We start from the raw sequence: 20,701 nt of genomic DNA on the forward strand, positions 1-20,701 counted from the left end.
GTGAAACAGGTTAACTTTTACTTTCGACACAGCCAAAAGCAGGATTGGACAGGGGCACCGGGACACTGGAGAATTCTCCGGTGGGCCCGGGTCCTCAGCGGGCCCCGAGCAGGACGCACGGGGGGCCCTGATTAACCTGGCCCGCCGGTGCTCCGCAATGCAAGGGCAAGGAGGGTCAGGAGCACCCTTGCAGAGCTGCTGATTAGGGCAATCTGGCCTGCTTCTCAGATCTCCAGGCTCCGGGGGGCCATGGCCAGATTGCCCTCATCCTGTGCGGCGGGCAGGGAGCGATCCCTCCTGCTCCACTGCCGACAGGAGGAAAATGGCAGCGGAGCTGGAGGGATCCGTCCTCTGCTTCCTGCCTGGCTCTTCTTCCCTGACACAGGCTCGCTCTGCTTGATGATGTCATCATGCAGCGTGTGCCTGTGTCAGGGAGAAAGATGCCGGGCAGGGAGCAGAGGACGTGGCTGCGGGGGAGCGCGCTGAGAGGTAAGTGTTTTGTGTTTTTTTTTTAGGGAGAGCAATGGTGATTGAGGAGGTGGGTGGAGATATGACATGGTGGGGGAAGATATGGCATGGCAGTGGGGGAGATATGCATGGCATGGTGATGGAGGAGGTGGGGGGAGATATGGCATGGCAATGGGGGAGGTGGGGGTATATATGATATGGTGGGGAAGATATGGCATGGCAATGGGGGAGGTGGGGGGAGATATGACATGGTGGGGGAAGATATGGCATGGCAATGGGGGGAGGTGGGGGGAGATATGACATGGTGGGGGATATATGTCATGGCAATGGGCGAGGTGGGGGGAGATATGCATGGCATGGTGATGGAGGAGGTAGGGGGAGATATGCATGGCATGGTGATGGAGGAGGTGGGGGGAGATATGCATGGCATGGTGATGGAGGAGGTAGGGGGAGATATGCATGGCATGGTGATGGAGGAGGTGGGGGGAGATATGACATGGCATTAGTGATAGAGGAGGTGGGGGAGATATGGCAATGATGATGGAGCAGGTGGGGGGAGATATGGCAATGATGATGGAGTAGGTGGGGGGAAATATGGCAATGATGAAGGAGTAGGTGGGGGGAGATATGGCAATGATGACGGAGCAGGTGGGGGGAGATATGGCAATGATGACGGAGCAGGTGGGGGGAGATAAGGCAATGATGACAGAGCAGGTGGGGGGAGATATGGCAATGATGATGGAGGTAGTGGGGGGAGATATGGCAATGATGGAGGAGATATGACAATGATGGAGGAGGTGGGGGAGATATGACAATGATGGAGAAGGTGGGGGAGAGCAATGATGGGGATGGGAGGGAGCAATGATGGAGGAGGTGGGGGGGAGTAATGATGGGGATGGGGAGAGCAATTATGGAGGTGGAGAGAGAAATTATGGGAAATTATTTGGACGCTATATGCTGTTAATATCTGGTCTGGTCATGGTGTGGTGGTATTTCTCCCTTGTATGTAGTTTTATTCAGTCACTATGTGGTGGTAATATGTGGTCTGGTCATGGCGTGGTGGTATTTCTCCCTTGTATGTAGTATTATTTGGTCACTATGGGGTGGTAATATGTGGTCTGGTCAAGGTGTGGTGGTATTTCTCCCTTGTATGTAGTATTATTCGGTCACTATGTGGTGGTAATATGTGGTCTGGTCATGGTGTAGTGGTATTTCTCACTTGTATGTGGTATTATTCGGTCACTATGTGGTGGCAATATGTGGTCTGGTCATGGTGTGGTGGTATTTCTCCCTTGTATGTAGTAGTATTCGGTCACTATGTGGTGGTAATATGTAGTCCAGTCATGGTGTGGCAGTATTTCTCCCTTGTATCTGGTACTATTTGTGTTGGTACAGTGGATTGTTTTGTGTATGGCGGTCGTTTGTTCTCTCTGATATTAATTAGGAGAAGATTCTTTATTTCCATTAGTGATTAAATACTTGAAACAAGATGCACTTAAAGGGGTTCTCCAGGGAAAAACAAGTAATCACCTCTTCACAGGATAAGTGATACATTATTGATTAGTGGGGGTTTGACTGCTGGGACCCGCACCGATTGGTAGAATGTGTAACTTTTATCCCCATTAGACTGGAGCTTATGTGCGACTTGACCACTGATCCATTCATTCCCTCAGTGGCTGTTTTTGTTTTTTTTCTGGAAACCCCAAAGAGAATAAATGGAGCTGCGGTCAGACGTCCCACCTGCCGCTGCATTTTAAAATGGGGATAAGTGTCCTGACAGGGATAAAACTTCCCCATTCTTCCGATCGGTGTGGTTTCCAATGTTTGGACCCAAACGATCAGTAAGTTATCACCTATCCTGTGGAGCCCTTGGATCGGTGATAACTTGTTTTAACCAAAGAACCCCTTTACTGCAAACTACCGTAATTGTACATCCCAGTTATAGCATGTGCACAATATATGTGGAGCCGCCTGTGATTTACAGCAGACGCTCCACTATAATGGGGATATCGGCTATCAGGTATTTGCATATAGCTGTAGGGTGGGCCTCGAGGATCAATTCCTCCTGTGGGCCCCAGACACCCCAGTCCGACACTGGCCAAAAGGATTACAGCCAGAGATGGTATAATAAAACACATGCAGATGACCAAAGTTCCAAAATTACAGACAGACAATGGCAGCAGATATTGAGTGCTGGATGAATGTGAGGAGTGCATGGCAACAAGTCCCTCTAGAGCAGAGGTCTCAAACACGCGGCCCACGGTCCGCATGCGGCCCCTGAGGCTGCTTTATGCGGCCCGCAGGCACAGACACCTTGACGAACCCGACCTGGTCCAGGAGGAGCCGCCGACAGCAGCGCTCCATTGCCGCTCAGGGACCGTCTCTCTGCACAGCATTTCCAATGCCAGCCGCCGGCCAGTCAGAAGCCAGCAGCTGATATCTGCGTCTCAGCGCAGCGGCGTATGCCGTCACTGCCATGCGCAGATATCAGCTGCTGGCCTCTGATTGGCCGACGGCTGGCATTGGAAATGCTGTGCAGAGAGACGGTCCCTGCGTGGCAATGCAACGCTGCTGTCGACGGCTCCTCCTGGACCAGGTCGGGATCGTCAAGGGGTCTGTGGTGCCTGCGGGCCACATGTGCACAAAGGACGCCGAGGGAACGGAGGACAGGTGAGAGGAACCTTTTTTTTTCTTTTTTTATGTGCGTGAAGAACAGCACAGGGGACAATTCTACCAGATGGGGACCTGGATGGGGCATTACTACCGGATGGGGGACATTACTCCAAGATGAGGACCAGGATAGGGCACATTACTGCAAGATGGGGACCACCAGGATGGGGCATATTACTACAAGATGGGGACCACCTGGATGGGGCACATTACTACAAGGTGGGGAACAGGATGGAGCACATTACTACAAGATAGGGACCACCAGGATGGGGCACATTACTGCAAGATAGAGACCACCAGGATGGGGCACATTACTACAAGATGGGGACCACCAGGATGGGGCATATTACTACAAGATGGGGACCACCTGGATGGGGCACATTACTACAAGGTGGGGAACAGGATGGAGCACATTACTACAAGATAGGGACCACCAGGATGGGGCACATTACTGCAAGATAGAGACCACCAGGATGGGGCACATTACTGCAAGATGGGGACCACTAGGATGGGGCATATTACTACAAGATGGGGACCACCAGGATGGGGCACATTACTGCAAGATGGGGACCACCAGGATGGGGCATATTACTACAAGATGGAGACCACCAGGATGGGGCATATTACTACAAGATGGGGACCACCAGGATGGGGCACATTACTACAAGATTGAGACCACCAGGATGGGGCACATTACTGCAAGATGAGGACCACCAGCATGGGGCACATTATTACAAGATTGGGACCACCAGGATGGGGCACATTACTACAAAATTGGGACCACCAGGATGGGGCACATTACTAGATGTTTGCCAGAATTACTATATGGTGCTAATTGTAAAACAATATTGCTGGATGTGGCCAATTGGAGGAAACAAAATTGTAAAAATTAAAAAAAAAAATGAAAAATAAAGTATGAAAAAATATTTTACCACTAAAAATGCTGTTTTATATTTAAGCTAAAGTAAATGCAAAAAGTGCACGGTTATTATCACCACATCCGTAACGACCCACGCTATAAATAAAATAAACACAGCAAAAAATGTTCAGACGGTCTATACAAAAAAATGGTATCACTAAAAATGTCACTTTGACCTGCAAAGAATGCGGCCGCCCAAATTCAAATTTTTTCCTTGTGCGGCCCATATACCCAGCCAAGTTTGAGACCCCTGATCTAGAGAATAAATTTCCTCACATGTCTCCTGAATGGTCCATTGGCTGGGCCCCAATTGTACTCTGAGGTGCTCAATGAGACTCTGAAACTAAAACTATATTTGCTGTAACTTTCAGTGTACCTAACTCCACCCACCAAGCTATTCTCCTAGCAACCTAGCTTAGTGAGGAAATGTAATTATTTATTTTCCTAACTGAAGTGCTAGATAATAAGAATAATACAAACTCCTACAGGGCATAGGGCAATACATACATATTAAAAATAATCTTATATGGAGTTATTATAATACCCAACTCTGGGGTATTACACCAACATCTGGTGAGAATTTCATGTCAATAGCACCAGGGCCGGCGTCAGCACCCGGCAAGTGCCGGGGCCCTGAGCAGGCAGAGGGGCCCACTTGCGGTCGGGCACCCTGCCGGGCTATGGGCGGAGGAGAGCAGTACCAGCGCCCACCCTTCTCCCCCTCTTGCTCAGGGCCCCGGCAGCCGGATACTTACCTCTTCTCGTGCCTCCGCAGATCCGCTGTCTTCCTGCTGTGCGCTCCCTGTGACGTCTCAGGTCAGAGGGTGCGGTGACGTCTTTCCACCGCGCGCTCCCCTGAGCCATCACAGGCAGCACAGAGCGGGAAGACGCCGGCGAGACGCTGGAGTCCGGACCTGAGCAGCGGCAGCAGGTGAGGAGGAGTGAGGTGAGTATTTGATTTTTTTTTTCTTTTAGTGTATGGAGGCATGGGGCATTATATGGGGGGTGACATCCTGCATGGGGCATCATATGGGGGGCTGACATCCTGCATGGGGTATTATATGGGGGGCTGACATCCTGCATGGGGCATTATATGGGGGGTGACATCCTGCATGGGGCATTATATGGGGGATGACATCCTGCATGGGGCATTATATGGGGGGCTGACATCCTGCAAGGGGTATTGTATGGGGGGCTGACATCCTGCATGGGGCATTATATGGGGGGGTGACATCCTGCATGGGGCATTATATGGGGGGTGACATCCTGCATGGGGCATTATATAGGGGGGTGACATCCTGCATGGGGCATTATATGGGGGGTGACATCCTGCATGGGGCATTATATGGAGGTTGACATCCTGCATGGGGCATTATATGGGGGGTGACATCCTGCATGGGGCATTATATAGGGGGGTGACATCCTGCATGGGGCATTATATGGGGGGTGACATCCTGCATGGGGCATTATAAGGGGGGGAACAGCCTGCATAGGGCATTATGTGGGGGGAACAGCCTGCATGGAGCATTATATGGGGGCCAGTATCCTGTATGGAGTGTTATAAGGGACCAGTATCCTGTATGGAGCGTTATAAGGGGACCAGTATCCTGTACGGAGCGTTTTATGGGGGCCAGTATTCTGTATGGAGCGTTATATGGGGGCCAGTATTCCGTATGGAGCATTTTATGGGGGCCAGTATACTGTGAGGAGCGATTCGCCGGTTTCTGAGCTATTGTGGAATTTACAATAGATATCACTCATGTAATGTAAGAAGTAGAGATGAGCGTTGTTCTACTCGAACTGTTCGCCAATCTCAAATTCGAGCTGTTTTGGGCGGTGTTCGAGCCGGTCGGCGAACACGAACAATTTGAGAAAAATTCGGCTGTTCGAGGTTATGTTCGATAACTGTTCGTGCACCAAAATCATAACTGGATTTTTTCTCAGTAATGATGAAAATTAATGTTAATACGCAGTTTGAGTGTACAGCGGGGCGGGGGGAGGGGCAGGGGATGGATCTCTGCAGGAACAATGAAGATCTCCATTTTTTTTTCTCTTTCCCGCATTTGCAGTGGGGAGGTGCAATCTGTCAGCCTATCAGCAGCGCACACACGGAGCGAAGTGCTTTTTTTCACACAAGCAAGGGCATGTGTGATTGGCAGTGTATGTCACATGTCCTTGCCCTATAAGACCAAGCCATTTTCCCCGTCGCCACCATTTTCTCACTGCTGCAGCTGCGTGTTAGACGGCACCGCTGTTGCTGTGTGCGCTATACCTTGTTAATTTCAAGCCAATTTTCGCACAAATATACAGATAGCTTGGGAGTAGGGAATAGTTGTGATTGCAGTCCTTTTAAGGACTAGGTTACAGCATTTCCTACTACTTTTATCAGGCAGGTCTGTGCTCTTAAATAGATAGATTGTGGGAGTAAAGACTAATTGTAATTGGAGTCCTTTTCAGGACTAGGTTACATCAGTTCCTATCAGTTTTTGCCAGGCAGGTCTGTGCCAGTGCTGTGCAAGTTTTTTTCACAGCATTTGGCTGAATCTAGCAAAGCTAATCCTTTTTGGCCTATTGCAGAGTGTGTTAGTCAGTGGAGTAGCCTATCTGTGTTGCAAGATATACCACCTGTGTATAGAATACCAATTTTTTTACTGCACCTAGTGAAGTAAAATCTTTTGGGCATAGCATCATTCTATTAGTCCATCTATACTGACCTCCATCAGGTTGCAAATTAAAAATAATTTTTTTCTGCATCTAGCTCTGAAAAAATATTTGGGCTTCTAGCAGTGTGTGGGACTTGATCTATTAGTCCATCTATACTGACCTCCATCAGGTTGCAAATTAAAAATAATTTTTTTCTTCATTTATCTCTGAAAAAATATTTGGGCTTCTAGCAGCGTGTGGGACTTGTTCTATTAGTCCATCTATACTGACCTCCATCAGGTTGCAAATTAAAAATAATTTTTTTCTGCATCTAGCTCTGAAAAAATATTTGGGCTTCTAGCAGTGTGTGGGACTTGGTCTATTAGTCCATCTATACTGACCTCCATCAGGTTGCAAATTAAAAATAATTTTTTTCTTCATTTAGCTCTGAAAAAATATTTGGGCTTCTAGCAGTGTGTGGGACTTGTTCTATTAGTACTTCTATACTGACGTCCAGCAGGTTGCAAATTGAATATAATTTTTTTCTGCATCTAGCTCTGAAAAAATATTTGGGCTTCTAGTGGTGTGTGGGACTTGGTCTATTAGTCCATCTATACTGACCTCCATCAGGTTGCAAATTAAAAATAATTTTTTTCTGCATCTAGCTCTAAAAAATATTTGGGCTTCTAGCAGTGTGTGGGACTTGGTCTATTAGTCCATCTATACTGACCTCCATCAGGTTGCAAATTAAAAATAATTTTTTTCTGCATCTAGCTCTGAAAAAATATTTGGGCTTCTAGCAGTGTGTGGGACTTGGTCTATTAGTCCATCTATACTGACCTCCATCAGGTTGCAAATTGAATAAAAAAAATTTCTGCATCTAGCTCTGAAAAAATATTTGGGCTTCTAGCGGTGTGTGGGACTTGGTCTATTAGTCCATCTATACTGACCTCCATCAGGTTGCAAATTAAAAATATTTTTTTTCTGCATCTAGCTCTGAAAAAATATTTGGGCTTCTAGCAGTGTGTGGGACTTGGTCTATTAGTCCATCTATACTGACCTCCATCAGGTTGCAAATTAAAAATAATTTTTTTCTTCATTTAGCTCTGAAAAAAATATTTGGGCTTCTAGCAGTGTGTGGGACTTCTTCTATTAGTCCTTCTATACTGACGTCCAGCAGGTTGCAAATTGAATATAATTTTTTTCTGCATCTAGCTCTGAAAAAATATTTGGGCTTCTAGCGGTGTGTGGGACTTGGTCTATTAGTCCATCTATACTGACCTCCATCAGGTTGCAAATTAAAAATAATTTTTTTCTGCATCTAGCTCTGAAAAAATATTTGGGCTTCTAGCAGTGTGTGGGACTTGGTCTATTAGTCCATCTATACTGACCTCCATCAGGTTGCAAATTAAAAATAATTTTTTTCTGCATCTAGCTCTGAAAAAATATTTGGGCTTCTAGCAGTGTGTGGGACTTGGTCTATTAGTCCATCTATACTGACCTCCATCAGGTTGCAAATTGAATAAAAAAATTTTCTGCATCTAGCTCTGAAAAAATATTTGGGCTTCTAGCGGTGTGTGGGACTTGGTCTATTAGTCCATCTATACTGACCTCCATCAGGTTGCAAATTAAAAATAATTTTTTTCTGCATCTAACCCAGCCAATAGTTTTGGCCTAATACCACAGTTTGGCCACTCAGCTCTGCTCGGTTACCATCCATTGTTTTTTTGTGCAAACAACTCCAGAGTTGTGAATTAGTTAACCACCAAAATGAGTGGAAAAAGGCCTGCTGCTGGTGGAAAGGGGAATAGGCGTGTTGGGAAGGGGAAAAAAGGTTGTGTCCGTGGGGTAGGTGCAGAAGAAAGACCATCTTCCAGCCAAACTAAAATGTCTACTTCTTTTAGCGGACAATGTGATAAGATCCCTTTCTTACGGCCACGCCAATCGCTACAAATTCCAGATGAGGCACAAAAACAGCAGGTGCTTCAACGGATATCAAGTGCTCCTTTAAGTGGGCTCTCCTCCACATCAACTTCAACATCACAAATACTCCAGTCCTCAAAGGTGTCACCCAAATCGCACTTGCTTCCTCACAGCTCCCAAATCTCCAGCTGCCCGTCTGAGTATGAGGTAGAACAGATGGTTGAGTCTGCAGAGCTGTTTACTCATACTATAGCCTGGGAATCAGAGGTCGACTCCAGCGCTTCTGTGAATCCAGACGAGGAAATGATCTGCACTGATGCCCAGAATCTTTATGAGTCGGATCCAGGACCAGACGCAGAAGGTTCTGACCATAATGTAGACCCTCATTCCCAAACTGTAACTCCTGTTGGTGGAGACAATGAGGAAGACGATGATAAGACTCAAATACCTGATTGGAGCGACAACTTTAGTTTTTTGTCAGGGCAGGAACAGGTTGGCTCTGAGGACGACGGGTGTGATAACGCACAGGGTGATGATGATGAGGTCGGAGATCCCACTTACTGTCAACCCACAGTCAGCCAAGAGATGAGGTCAGCAGAGGAGGTGGAGGAAGATGCTAGTGACGACGAGGTCAGGTTGCGCCTTCCTGGACAGAGACGTAGTACTGGAAGCACGTCAACAACTGCATCCTCAAACACAACTCTGCCTCTCACCACAAGTCGTGGTGGCTCTTCAGGTCGCATGGGTGCTAAGCCTTGCATAGCCTGGGCATTTTTTCAGATCGATAAAGATGACCCAACTCGTGTTATCTGTAACATTTGTCAGCAAAAGCTAAGTAGAGGCCAAAAAATACATAGTTTGAGTACTTCATGCATGAACCGGCACATGGACATGAAGCATAAGTTGCAGTGGGAAGCTCAGTGTGCTACAATGCGGTCTAGCCGGCCGGGCCAACCACCGTCTGCCATATCTTGTGCATCCGCGGCCTCTTCATCCTCTGTGACTGGGGGGACAGCAGTCACACCTGTTTTGGGGCGCAGACCTGCCACCTCTTTACCCGCAACAGCCAGCGTGATTGGCAGGTCATCATTTTCTTTGGAGGTGGTAACACCAGCTGGTCTTGAGCGCTGTCCGACATCGATAGCACCACCTTTGGATCAAGGCAACCTAACATGTCCGCCTGCATCTTCCTCACAGACCGGCAGTTTGCCGGGTACACCCTTATCAACCCCGTCTAAGCACAATAGCCAGCCCTCGGTCCCTCAGATGTGGACAAGTAAAAGACCATTTCCTCCTAGCCATGAGAAAGCTAAGAGGTTGAATTTCACCATCTGCAAGCTCTTGGCTACAGAAATGCTGCCTTTCCGCCTGGTGGACACAGAGGATTTTCGAGACCTTATGTCCGTCGCAGTGCCCCAGTACCAGATGCCCAGTCGGCACTACTTCTCAAAGAAAGGTGTGCCTGCGCTCCACCAGCATGTCGCACACAACATCACCGCTTCTTTGAGAAACTCTGTGTGTGACAGGGTGCATTTCACCACAGACACTTGGACGAGTAGGCATGGACAGGGGCGTTACATGTCGCTGACTGGGCACTGGGTAACTATGGTGACAGCAGGACAAGGGGCTGCTGTCCAAGTCTTGCCGTCCCCACGAGTTGTGCGTCAATCCTCTTTATGTCATTTTTCCTCCACTGCTTCTGCCTCCTCAACCTCCTCTCGGTCTTCCACCTGCACCCAAAGCCTGTCTGGTCATGCCACAAGCTTTCTAACTGCGCAGAAGGGATCCTGCACACCTCCTTACTATGCTGGCAGTAGGGCTCAACGTCATCAGGCGGTTTTTACATTGAAATGTCTGGGAAATGTGAGTCACACAGCTGAGGAGTTGTGGTCAGCTCTGGAGAACCAATTTCATGAATGGTTGTCTCCACTGGACCTGAAACCAGGGAAGGCCGTGTGCGACAATGCTGCAAACCTGGGTGCGGCCCTTCGCCGGGGCAATGTCACACACGTGCCTTGTATGGCTCACGTGTTGAACCTGGTTGTCCAGCAATTTTTAGCCCACTATCCCAGACTAGATGGCCTTCTGCAGAGGGCACGGTCGCTGTGTGCTCACTTCCGCCGTTCGCATCCCGCAGCTCAGCGACTTACATCTCTACAGAAGTCGTTGGGCCTGCCACTTCACCGGCTAAAATGCGATGTGCCTACCCGGTGGAATTCAACTCTGCACATGTTGCAGCGACTGTGGCAGCACCGACAAGCCCTGGTGCAATACGTTCTGACGTATAGCCTGGGCCAACGAGATTCAGAGGTGGGGCAAATCACGCTGGAGGAGTGGTCTCAGATCAGGGACCTATGCACCCTTCTGCACAGTTTTGAAATGGCGACGAAGATGTTTAGTGCTGACGATGCCATTATCAGCATGACTATTCCGGTGATTTACATGCTGGAGCACATGTTAAACAGAATTCGGAGTCAGGTGGTGGCACAAGAGGAGGTGGAGGAAGTAGAGGAGGAGGAGTTGTATGCGGAAGGGCTAACATCTGCAAGGTCCAGACGGTCGGCAGCACCAAGGCGGCAGGCATGTGAGGGTGGGGGAGATGGTTTAACCAGGGCGCATGGTAGCAGCCAAACTAGTGAGGAAGGTGCAGGAGCCCAGGAAGAAGTGGAGGACGAACTGATGGAAGACTCATCAGATGAGGGAGACCTTGATCACATTTCTGTTGTGCGAGGTTGGGGGGAGAGGACAGAGGAAGGAAGCATGATTGTTACCTCGCCACCAACACAACAGGGACTTGGTGCTCCTGGATGCGCAACACACATGAGTGCCTTCTTGCTGCACTACCTGCAACATGACCCTCGAATTGTGAGAATTAGAAATAATCCTGACTACTGGGTTGCCACACTGTTAGATCCCCGGTACAAAAGTAAATTTGCAGAAATTATTCCTGCCATAGAAAGGGATGCACGCATGCAGGAGTATCAGCAGAGACTGTTGCAGAATCTTACATGTGCTTTTCCACAAAATACCAGTGGTGCACGTAGTGAATCTCACAGTTCCAACTTGCCAACCGTGGGACCGTCAAGTGTTCAGCACTCAAACCGTAACAGAACCACAGTATCTGCTGGTAACATCAATTTTGCGGAATCATTTCACCACTTTTTTAGCCCATCCTTTGCAAGGCCACAGGAGACAAGAAGTCTGACACATAGTCAACGCCTAGAGACGATGGTACAGGAGTATCTCCAAGTAAACATTGAAGCCACGACTGTGTCACTGGACCCTTGCTCTTTTTGGGCTTCCAATCTGGATAAATGGCCGGAGCTAGCCACTTACGCCTTGGAGATCTTGTCATGCCCCGCAGCCAGCGTTCTGTCTGAACGTGTGTTCAGCGCTGCTGGTGGTGTGCTGACAGATAAGCGCACGCGGCTCTCCACTGATAATGTAGACAGACTCACGTTCATAAAGATGAACAAATCATGGATCCGAAACGACTTTTCTACCCCTGTGTCATCCTGGGGAGAGTAAAAGCTTGATGATTGGTTAAAATCACCCTACCAACCGTTTTAAGCTTTCAAATTACTAATCATGTTTATCTGTATCTTGACTGGAAAATAATTTGGGCTTTGTAGCAGTGTGCAGCACTGATCCTATTAGGCCATCTATACTAAAGCTTCACCAGATTTAAAATTAAAAATAATTTTTAGCTGCATCTAGCCCGGAAAATAATTTTGGGGCTCCGAGATGCGCAAGACACATAAGTGCCTTCTTGCTGCACTACCTGCAGCATGACCCTCATATTGTCAGAATTCGAAGTAATCATGACTACTGGGTTGCCACACTCTTAGATCCCCCAAACTTTTCGATCAACCTTTTCATTTTAATAAAGACCAAAAAAATGGTCATTTTTGAAATTATAAGCATTAGCAGGTTGTTAGAAACTGAAATCAAACAGTTTTCAACTCAAAACTTTATTCTAGGTGATGTTACATTTTCACATAGGACCCCTTGTTCGAAAGGAGCTTCTGAACTCTCTCGTCCATTGAATTTGTCAGGTTTTGGATGGTTTCTGCTTCAATTGTTTTGCATGAGGACAGAATACCCTCCCAGAGCTGTTGCTTAGATGTGAACTGCCTCCCGCCATCATAGACACTCCTTTTAATGATGCTCCAAAGGTTCTGAATGGGGTAGAGGTCAGGGGAGCATGGGGGTCACACCATAAGTTTGTCCCCTTTTATGCCCATATCAGCCAGAGATGCAGATGTTTTATGTGCAGCATGAGATGGTGCATTATCATGCAGAAAAATGATCTTGCTGTGAAATACACGGTTCTTCTTCTTGAACCATGGCAGGAAGTGCTGTTTGAGAAAATCCACATACATTATGGAGTTCATCTTTAGCGCCTTCAGGGATCCTAAAGGGGCCGACAATCTTTCTCCCCATGATTCCAGCCCAAAACATTACTCCACCTCCTCCTTGTTGGCGCTGTAGCCGTGTTTGCGTGGGGTGTCCATCAACCAGCCATCCTCCACTCCATTCATCTGGACCATCGAGCGCTGCACGGCACTCATCCGTGAACAAAACAGTTTTGAAATCAGTCTTCATGTAATGTTTGGCCCACTGGAGCCGTTTCTGCTTGTGTGAAGTGGATAGAGGAGGTCGACAGGATGGCGTATGCACAGCTGCAAACCTCTGAAGGACCCTGCATCTTGTTGTTCGGGGGACGTTGGAGGCACAAGCAGCTTCAAAAACTTGTCTGCTGCTATGACAAGGCTTTTTTGCCGCTGCTCTTTCAACCTGACGTAATTGCCTGTAGGAAAGAGTCCTCAATTTGCCCTTATCAGCACGCACACGTGTGTACTGTGAATCAGCTACATACTTCTTGATTGCCAAGACACTTCATCCTGATCATCGCACAATGTTGATTGTAGTCATGCCTTGACCTAAACACTCCACAATTTGTTGCTTCTCAGCAGCCGACACATCCTTTTTCTTTCCCATTTTGGCAGAAAATGTAGGCTGCTTAATAATGTGAGAGAGCCTTCTTAAGTAGTCTTGCCTTTCATTGGACACACCTGCCAAACTAATTAGCACAGGTGTCTGCAATTGCTTACAGTGATATAAAGAGCCCTGACACACATCACCATCAATGAGTTTAACTGACAAACAAACAAATTCTTCCCTTATCACTCCTAAACACTTTTTGCATAATAATTTGGAACGCGGTGTACATGTGCTTTTCCACAAAACACCAGTGGTTCACGTAGTGAATCTTACAGTTCTAACTTGCCAACCGTGGTCTGTATGGAATTGTTCAATAAAGGGCCCAAAATTAAGATAACATAGATGGGAGAGGTCTCTATGAATAGGAATTCCTAAGTATTTGATACCCTGTGAGGGCCAGGCAAAGGGAAAGTTGGACTGGATGGAATCCTATATGGATTTAGGGAGGGAGACATCGAGGGCCTCAGACTTCGCTGCATTGATTTTAAAATTTTACCATGTAACAAAGTGATCTATTTCAGCCATAACAGCATGGATGGATATATGTGATTGAGTGATATATACTAGGACATCATCAGCAAATAGAGAGCACTTGTACTCGGTGCCTCCCACCTCAATCCACCTAATATTGGGGTTATGGCGAATTGATGAGAGCAGGTGCTCCGTCACTAGGATGTATAAGAGAGGGGACAGAGGACATCCCTGCCTTGTCCCATTGGTGATTGTGAAAGGTGATGAAAATGTTCTGACGCACCCCCTGGGCCTTGGGACACCCGGAGCCGGACCCTTTTTGGTGGATGCTGGTGGTTGTAGTCTTCGTGGCGGCGATCCGGTTCCGTGGCTCAGGGCGGTCAAACCAGTGGCGGAACTATTTATGTGGTTTTGATGTTTAAATGTCCGACTACGCCACCCGTGGATTGCGGTCAGAGTGAACCGCCGCTACAGGGCAGACCGCTAAGGCTGGTGTTGTGGGTGCAGCAGAGCGTAGCATAACTCCCCACGGGAGGAGTATAGCCTCAGGGCAGTGTATGCGGAGGATGGGGGTGATGGTGCAGGGCAGCAGCAGTAACGACACGGAGTCAGTGATGCAGTTCAGGGCCTTTACTCACAGTTCTTATTATCCAGACCACGTCTGCAGGTAACGGCTGCCCACGTCGTACTGTGCTCACCAGGTGAGGGGCTCAGACAACTCCCAGATAACTTTGGAGCGCTTCACAGGACCCCCTTTGTGTGTCCTTTGTCTGGCCTTTCTTACCAACACTTCTGTCCGGCTGCCTCGGGCCTCCTCTTGGTAAACTTGGCGCCAGTTTCCCTGACCCTATGTGGTGCCTTCCTAGCGGGTGGAGCAAGGGGCTGCGCCACATAAAATGTCAGAGCCTCCGGTTTCTAGCTGAGGGTCGTTTCTTGCTTCCACTAGTTCGGGGACCGGTCTCCCCCTTTGGCCTGACCCCTCCACGCAGGTGGATTCGGGCGTGCGGTGGCGACTCGCCCGTCCGCACCCCTGGGATCCCTTCATTCCTCGTTCCTGGAGCCTTCTCCGCTCCTCTTCCTTCCTTCTCCCTCTTGCAGGCCTGGGCCTCTGTTACTAGGCCCGCCTCCGGAGCAGAGCTCATGCAGAGCCCCTGCTCCCTGCCACTTCTGCTCAGACTTCTCTGCACTGAACTAAGATGGTGCCCACCTTTTATACTCCCTTCTCAATGCACCCAGGAACTGCTTCCTCCCTGCTCCTGCACTGCAGGGTTCCCCTTCCTCAGTGTTCCCTCCCCCCACTCCAGCCAGGGACAGGGACTGTCGTGCCCATCTCAGGGGCATATTGGTCGCCCTGCCCCACGGCAATGTGGTGTAATGCATGCAGGTGTCGGGTCCTGATCCACACTCCATCCTTATCTGAGAGTGAGATATCACACCTCTGGGTGAGGTGCAATACGTCTGTAGCAACCGAGCCCTCGGTGCTACAGTTCCATCTATCTTCAGCCTAGGTGACGTATTGTGATACAGGGCCGTGATTTTGGCTATAAAAGGGTCCCCTAGACCCCTACCCCAAGCTTTTTAAGAGAATCATATATGGCGTGCCAGGAGACTCTATGGAATGCTTTCTCAGCATCCAACGAGAGTATCTACTTACAAATTTTTAACTGCATCTAGCCCAGGAAATACTTTGTGCCTAGTAGCAGTGTCTGCTAGTCAGCGGATTATCCCGGCTGTTAAGCAAGCTACACCACCTGTAGTTTGGACACTTAATTTTTTCAAAGGAAATGCTTCGGGACCACGGGATACTTAGTGAAGAGCATCAGGAGGCACCCCAAGGCATAGGGGCTGGGACTGGCACTAGGATGCCTTGCGGTGGACAGCCGAGCTCGATCCTTATAAAAGCTTTTTAACTGCAGCAGCTTTAGTGGACGCTACTGGAGCTGGAATTACGCGGCTGCTGGCATGAGACTTGCCCTCCAATAGATCCTTGTAAATGGATTTAAAGTGTATTCATTCAAATTAGAGGGACAATTTAAATTAAAAAGCTTAGAGCTGCCTCCACCACAGGGGGGCTCTCTCGACCCACCAGCGGACAGGCACCAGTATTGGGAGAGGGGGGCTGGCCGTCAGGGTTCACCGCGGCTCTGGCACAAACCCGGCGACACGGAGGTGGCACGGGCAGGAGCGGACTGGCCGTCTCGGCTTCTCACTTTTTGGATTTTAGAAGGGCATGACATGCCTATATCTGTGTCTCCCCCTCCTTTTACTCCTCCACCTCTTTTCTTTTCGCATGACTATATGTACTTGTCACTTTTCCATGTGTTAGTTGTGTCTTCTGAGCAGTTTGTCAGCTTTTGGACACCTTTGAAGGTGTTTTCTATGTGTTTCTATGTGTTTTTGTTTGCCTGCCATTGGTTTTAACGGTGTTCGAAGGTGTTCGACGAACAGTTCGACGAACAGTTCGGCGAACACACGGGTGTTCGACGAACCGAACCGAACTCGAACACTACGGGGGTGGCTCAACACTAGTAAGAAGTGAAATCTTTGACATTGTACTATATATATATTTCTCTGCGGTATCTGTGCATCATGAATCGTGGTATGTGTTAAAGGGGCCCACTGAGACTCTTTCGCCCAGGGCCAGAAAAACCTGGAGCCAGCCCTGAATAGCACCTTTAGAAATATATTTACTTAGAAATTTGTGATGTAAAAGGGGATAGGTGGATATGAGATATTAGATATTAATATTCTAATAATGTGTTCTGCCTTTATTTTGGTTCCTAAGGGTTAACTAGCTTCTCACCTTTTTCATTGTGTAGCGTTTGCCTGCGCCTCCGCATGGTTCCCCTCCTCCCACCGTGCGGGGACACTGGCTTACTCACCTCCCTGGCCACAGCAATGTCTTTGGAAGCTGTCTCCTTTTTTGTCATATTTGAGGATTGTAAATACCCAGTTGGATGCTTTGACCAGAGCCACCTCCTCCACTCCAGCTCAAGTTGCTGCAGCTATGGGCAAGTCTACTCTACCCTGCCTGCAACCTATGCTCCTGGAATTAAACTCCTCTTATCGGCTCCACAACAATTCAGCAGAAACCCTAAGCAGTGCTGTGGATTCTTGAACCAGTGTACCCTGCACTATGAACTTTTGGCCCATCAGTTCCTGACTGATCAGGTTAAGGTGGGATTCTTGATGTCCCACATAGCAGGAGAAGCATTAGCATGGATTAACCCCTTTTGGGAGAGAGGGGATCCTATGTGCATGGTCCTACAGGCCTTCCTGGTTTCCTTACTGAAGGTCTTCGATGAACATGGTCGTGCGTCTTCCACTGCATCTACCCTGCTCAGACTGCGTCTGGGAGCATTGTCCGTCAGCCAGTACGCCGTCCGGTACCCCACCTTGTCTTCCAAACTTGGATGTAACGATGAAGCTTTGGTAGCCACCTTCTGGGAAGGATTATCTGGAAGGATGAAAGACGAATTGGCTGGACATGACATTCCAGCCTCTCTAGACAAATTAATCTCCCTGGCAATCCAAATCAACCTCAGGTTTCAAGAGCGGACCAAAAAGGTGACACATTAAAGGAAGCTGGCACGTTTGGCTCCGTCTTTCCAAAGACCGCTCTTTCCTAAGCCTCCAGAAACAGCCGTCCGCACGGAACCCATACAGGTCGATCGTGTTAGGCTGACAGAGCGCCAACAAGAAAGTGGTTGTGCCAAGGGAGTGTGCTTCGACTGCGGTAGAGAGGAACACTTTATTCGTGACTGTCCAAAGAGGTTTAAACTCCTAAACCTAGGGCCTGTGGGTGAAGCTTCCCTAGGTGAGAGAGGAAACTCTTCATCACTGACTTTGAACGTTTCTGTGTCCTGTGGAGGAATCCAATTCAACAAAACAGCCTTTCTTGACTCTGGTTCGGTGGGAAATTTTGTACAACAGGCCGTGGTGGATCGGTATCAAATTCCCGTTCGTCGTCTTCAAAGTCCGCTCAGACTGTCATCTGTTGAAGGGAAGGATCTACCTGAAGTCTTTCAAGTCGTCACTGAACCTGTTGTCCTCCTGATAGGAGCACTCAATTCAGAGAAAATTGCTTTCTATGTGCTGGCTGATATTTTTCACTACCTTCGTTTAGGTCTTCTTTGGTTGAGAACTCATGAGCCTGTCTTAGACTGGAAGTCCAGTGAGGTGCTTCGATGGGGAGAGTCACCTCACAAGGGGTGTCTGTGTAACGGGTCTGGGAGGCGGAACCTCTGAGCTACTATACAAGGGGGCGGTCCTTGTAAGGGAGCGGGTGGCGACCAGGGAAGACGGGCAGGAAGTCACAGCAGGTGACCGGGACAGTCTCTGAGTGAACGGGCTGGAGGTCACGGCAAGTGACCGGGGCAGTCTCTGGATGAACGGGCAGATGGTCACGGCAAGTGACCGGGGCAGTCTCTGAATGAACGGGCAGATGGTCACGGCAAGTGACCGGGGCAGTCTCTGGATGAACGGGCAGATGGTCACTGCAAGTGACCGGGGCAGTCTCTGGGTAAAGGGTTGGTACGACCTGTGGCGGCTGATGATAGACGTGAGCTCCCAGGTGAGCAGGCGAGAGTCTCTGGATGAACGGGTGGTCACAGCATGTGACGGCGGAGCCTCCAGGAAGACCAACAGACAGGCGGCAGATGAGCGCTCCCAGGTGAGCGGGCAGAAGTCTCTGGACAGGCGGGTGGTCACAGCACGTGACGGCAGAGCCTCCAGGTAGGCTAGCAGACAGGCAGCAGATGAGCGCTCCCAGGTGAGCGGACAGGAGTCACTGGACAGGCAGGTGGTCACAGCACGTGACGGCGGAGCCTCCAGGTAGGCTAGCAGGCAGGTAGCAGATGTGTGCTCCCAGGTGAGCAGGCAAGCTGGTCCATAGACAGACTGACAGGAGTTGGAAGGCAGACCGTCGGACCTCAGGCAAGCAGGCAGGTGGCTGAAGTGCGCTCCCAGGTGAGCGGACAGGCTGGTCCTTAGACAGACTGACAGGAGTAGTAAGGCAGACCGTCGGACCTCAGACTAGCAGGCAGGTAGCAGATAATCAGGCAGGAATAAGACAGCAAGCTGGCAGGAATCTGGCAGGTAACTGGCAACGGGACCTGAGGGCTGAAGCAGAGTAGTGAACAGTGCAACAACATTGCTCGGGCACCTCCATTTTGGAGGAGGTGCCTTATATATGGTGAAGTCCTCCGGCCATTGGCCGGGGACTCCTTAGGACGGCGCGCGCGGCCCCTTTAAGAGGGAGGGAGAGCGCGTGCGCGCGCCCTAAGCACAGTGGCCGGGAAGGAGCGCGCGCTGCCAGCAGAGCGGGAGGAGGACGCCGGGCACGGAGCAGAGAGGTGAGGGGAACAGCGTCCCTGCCTAGCAGAGGGCAGGGACGCCGGCGCTACAGTCTGGTTCCAGTGTTTTCAGCTGAATCGCCAGTTTTGCCATCCTCTCCGGCAAACGATGGTTCCAATGGTCTGATGTCAATGACCAATGTGAAGATCGACCCAGTGAAGGTGTCTTCTAGTTCCAGGTGGTCGCAGGGTGACAATGTCAAGGCGGAGGCATCTTCCGAGTCTCTACTGTCCACCGAACAGGAAGAGAAGTCCCAAAACAGGTTTGTTTCTTCCAAAAGGACAGCTAATCCTACCAGACTAAGAGAGACTCAGCAAATGATGGTTCCTATTTCCAAATCTGCTTCATTCTGCTCCGAGGATGTCCAGCCGTTGAGAGGCACCCTGGCCAGGAAGAAGGTGGGAGACCTAACCTTTCTTCCAGTGACTTGGAGAGAATGTGGTGTTGATGAGAGGTCGTAGTGTGACGCCCAGCTGCGCTTGGTATCACAGATCCTAGAAGAGTGCATTGATGGATTCCTCCACAAGAGGCCCCCATAAACATTCACACATCTCCACCTTCCACCTCAGACCAGCAGAGGGAGCCCATTAGGGATATAAATAGGGAAGGTGGAGCCAGGCAGTTGAGTTCCTGCAGAAGATGAGCCAAAGAGAGGTCAGTCTGCAGTGGAGCTCAGTGATTCAGCAGTTCCTCTGGAGAGTTCAGTGAGTATACATCTGAATGCAGAGTTGAGCTCAGTTCAGTTGTAGCTCAGAGTAGTGAGCTTTAGGTGTGCCGGCGCCATAAGATCGGTGAAGCGCGGCAAGCTGCCGTTAGTGTGATTAGCCTAGTGAGGGCCTGAGTAGGTCAAAGGCGAGTGGAGAGTTAGTACATAGGGGGCAGAGGAGCTTACCCAGCTCACCCCAAATCCTTTACCGGACACCGGGTCCGAAGCTTACCGGGACCTCTATGACCCAGTAAGGCATAACCGGAATCCCTGGAGAACTACAGGTCCCAGGATCGCTAAAGTGCTGATACGTAACAGAGCCGGGAGACACATAGGCCCCGCAAGTCGAGGAGCGTATACTCCAAGAAAAGGCCCTACCACAAGGTCAGCCAGCGCAGGACAGAGACAAAGTTAGGCCTAGCTCCAGGCAGGTCAGAAACTTACTACGCAGAGGCAAGAAACAGGAGGACCTACACCCGCTCATTGGGGAGGATCCTGATATGCACCCTTCACCCTACAGTGCTCCAGGATGTGCCTAAATT

The 20,701-nt window shown here is 49.4% G+C and overlaps 1 protein-coding gene across 5 annotated transcripts in view; it reads left to right on the forward strand.

The window, feature by feature from the left end:
- Window positions 1-313: 313 nt before the first annotated feature.
- LOC141154303 (forkhead box protein P3-like) overlaps window positions 314-20,701 on the forward strand; it is a 98,569-nt gene continuing 78,181 nt past the window's right edge. For all 5 annotated transcript variants that reach the window (XM_073639971.1, XM_073639972.1, XM_073639973.1 and 2 more), the window contains exon 1: window positions 314-489. The gene's annotated coding sequence lies outside the window, so the exon portion shown is untranslated. The remainder of the gene's footprint in view (window positions 490-20,701) is intronic.

Source organism: Phyllobates terribilis, unplaced genomic scaffold (genome assembly GCF_046119375.1).
Source record: "Phyllobates terribilis strain yellow unplaced genomic scaffold, ASM4611937v1 Scaffold_7__3_contigs__length_470593459, whole genome shotgun sequence".
Taxonomy (NCBI): domain Eukaryota; kingdom Metazoa; phylum Chordata; class Amphibia; order Anura; family Dendrobatidae; genus Phyllobates; species Phyllobates terribilis.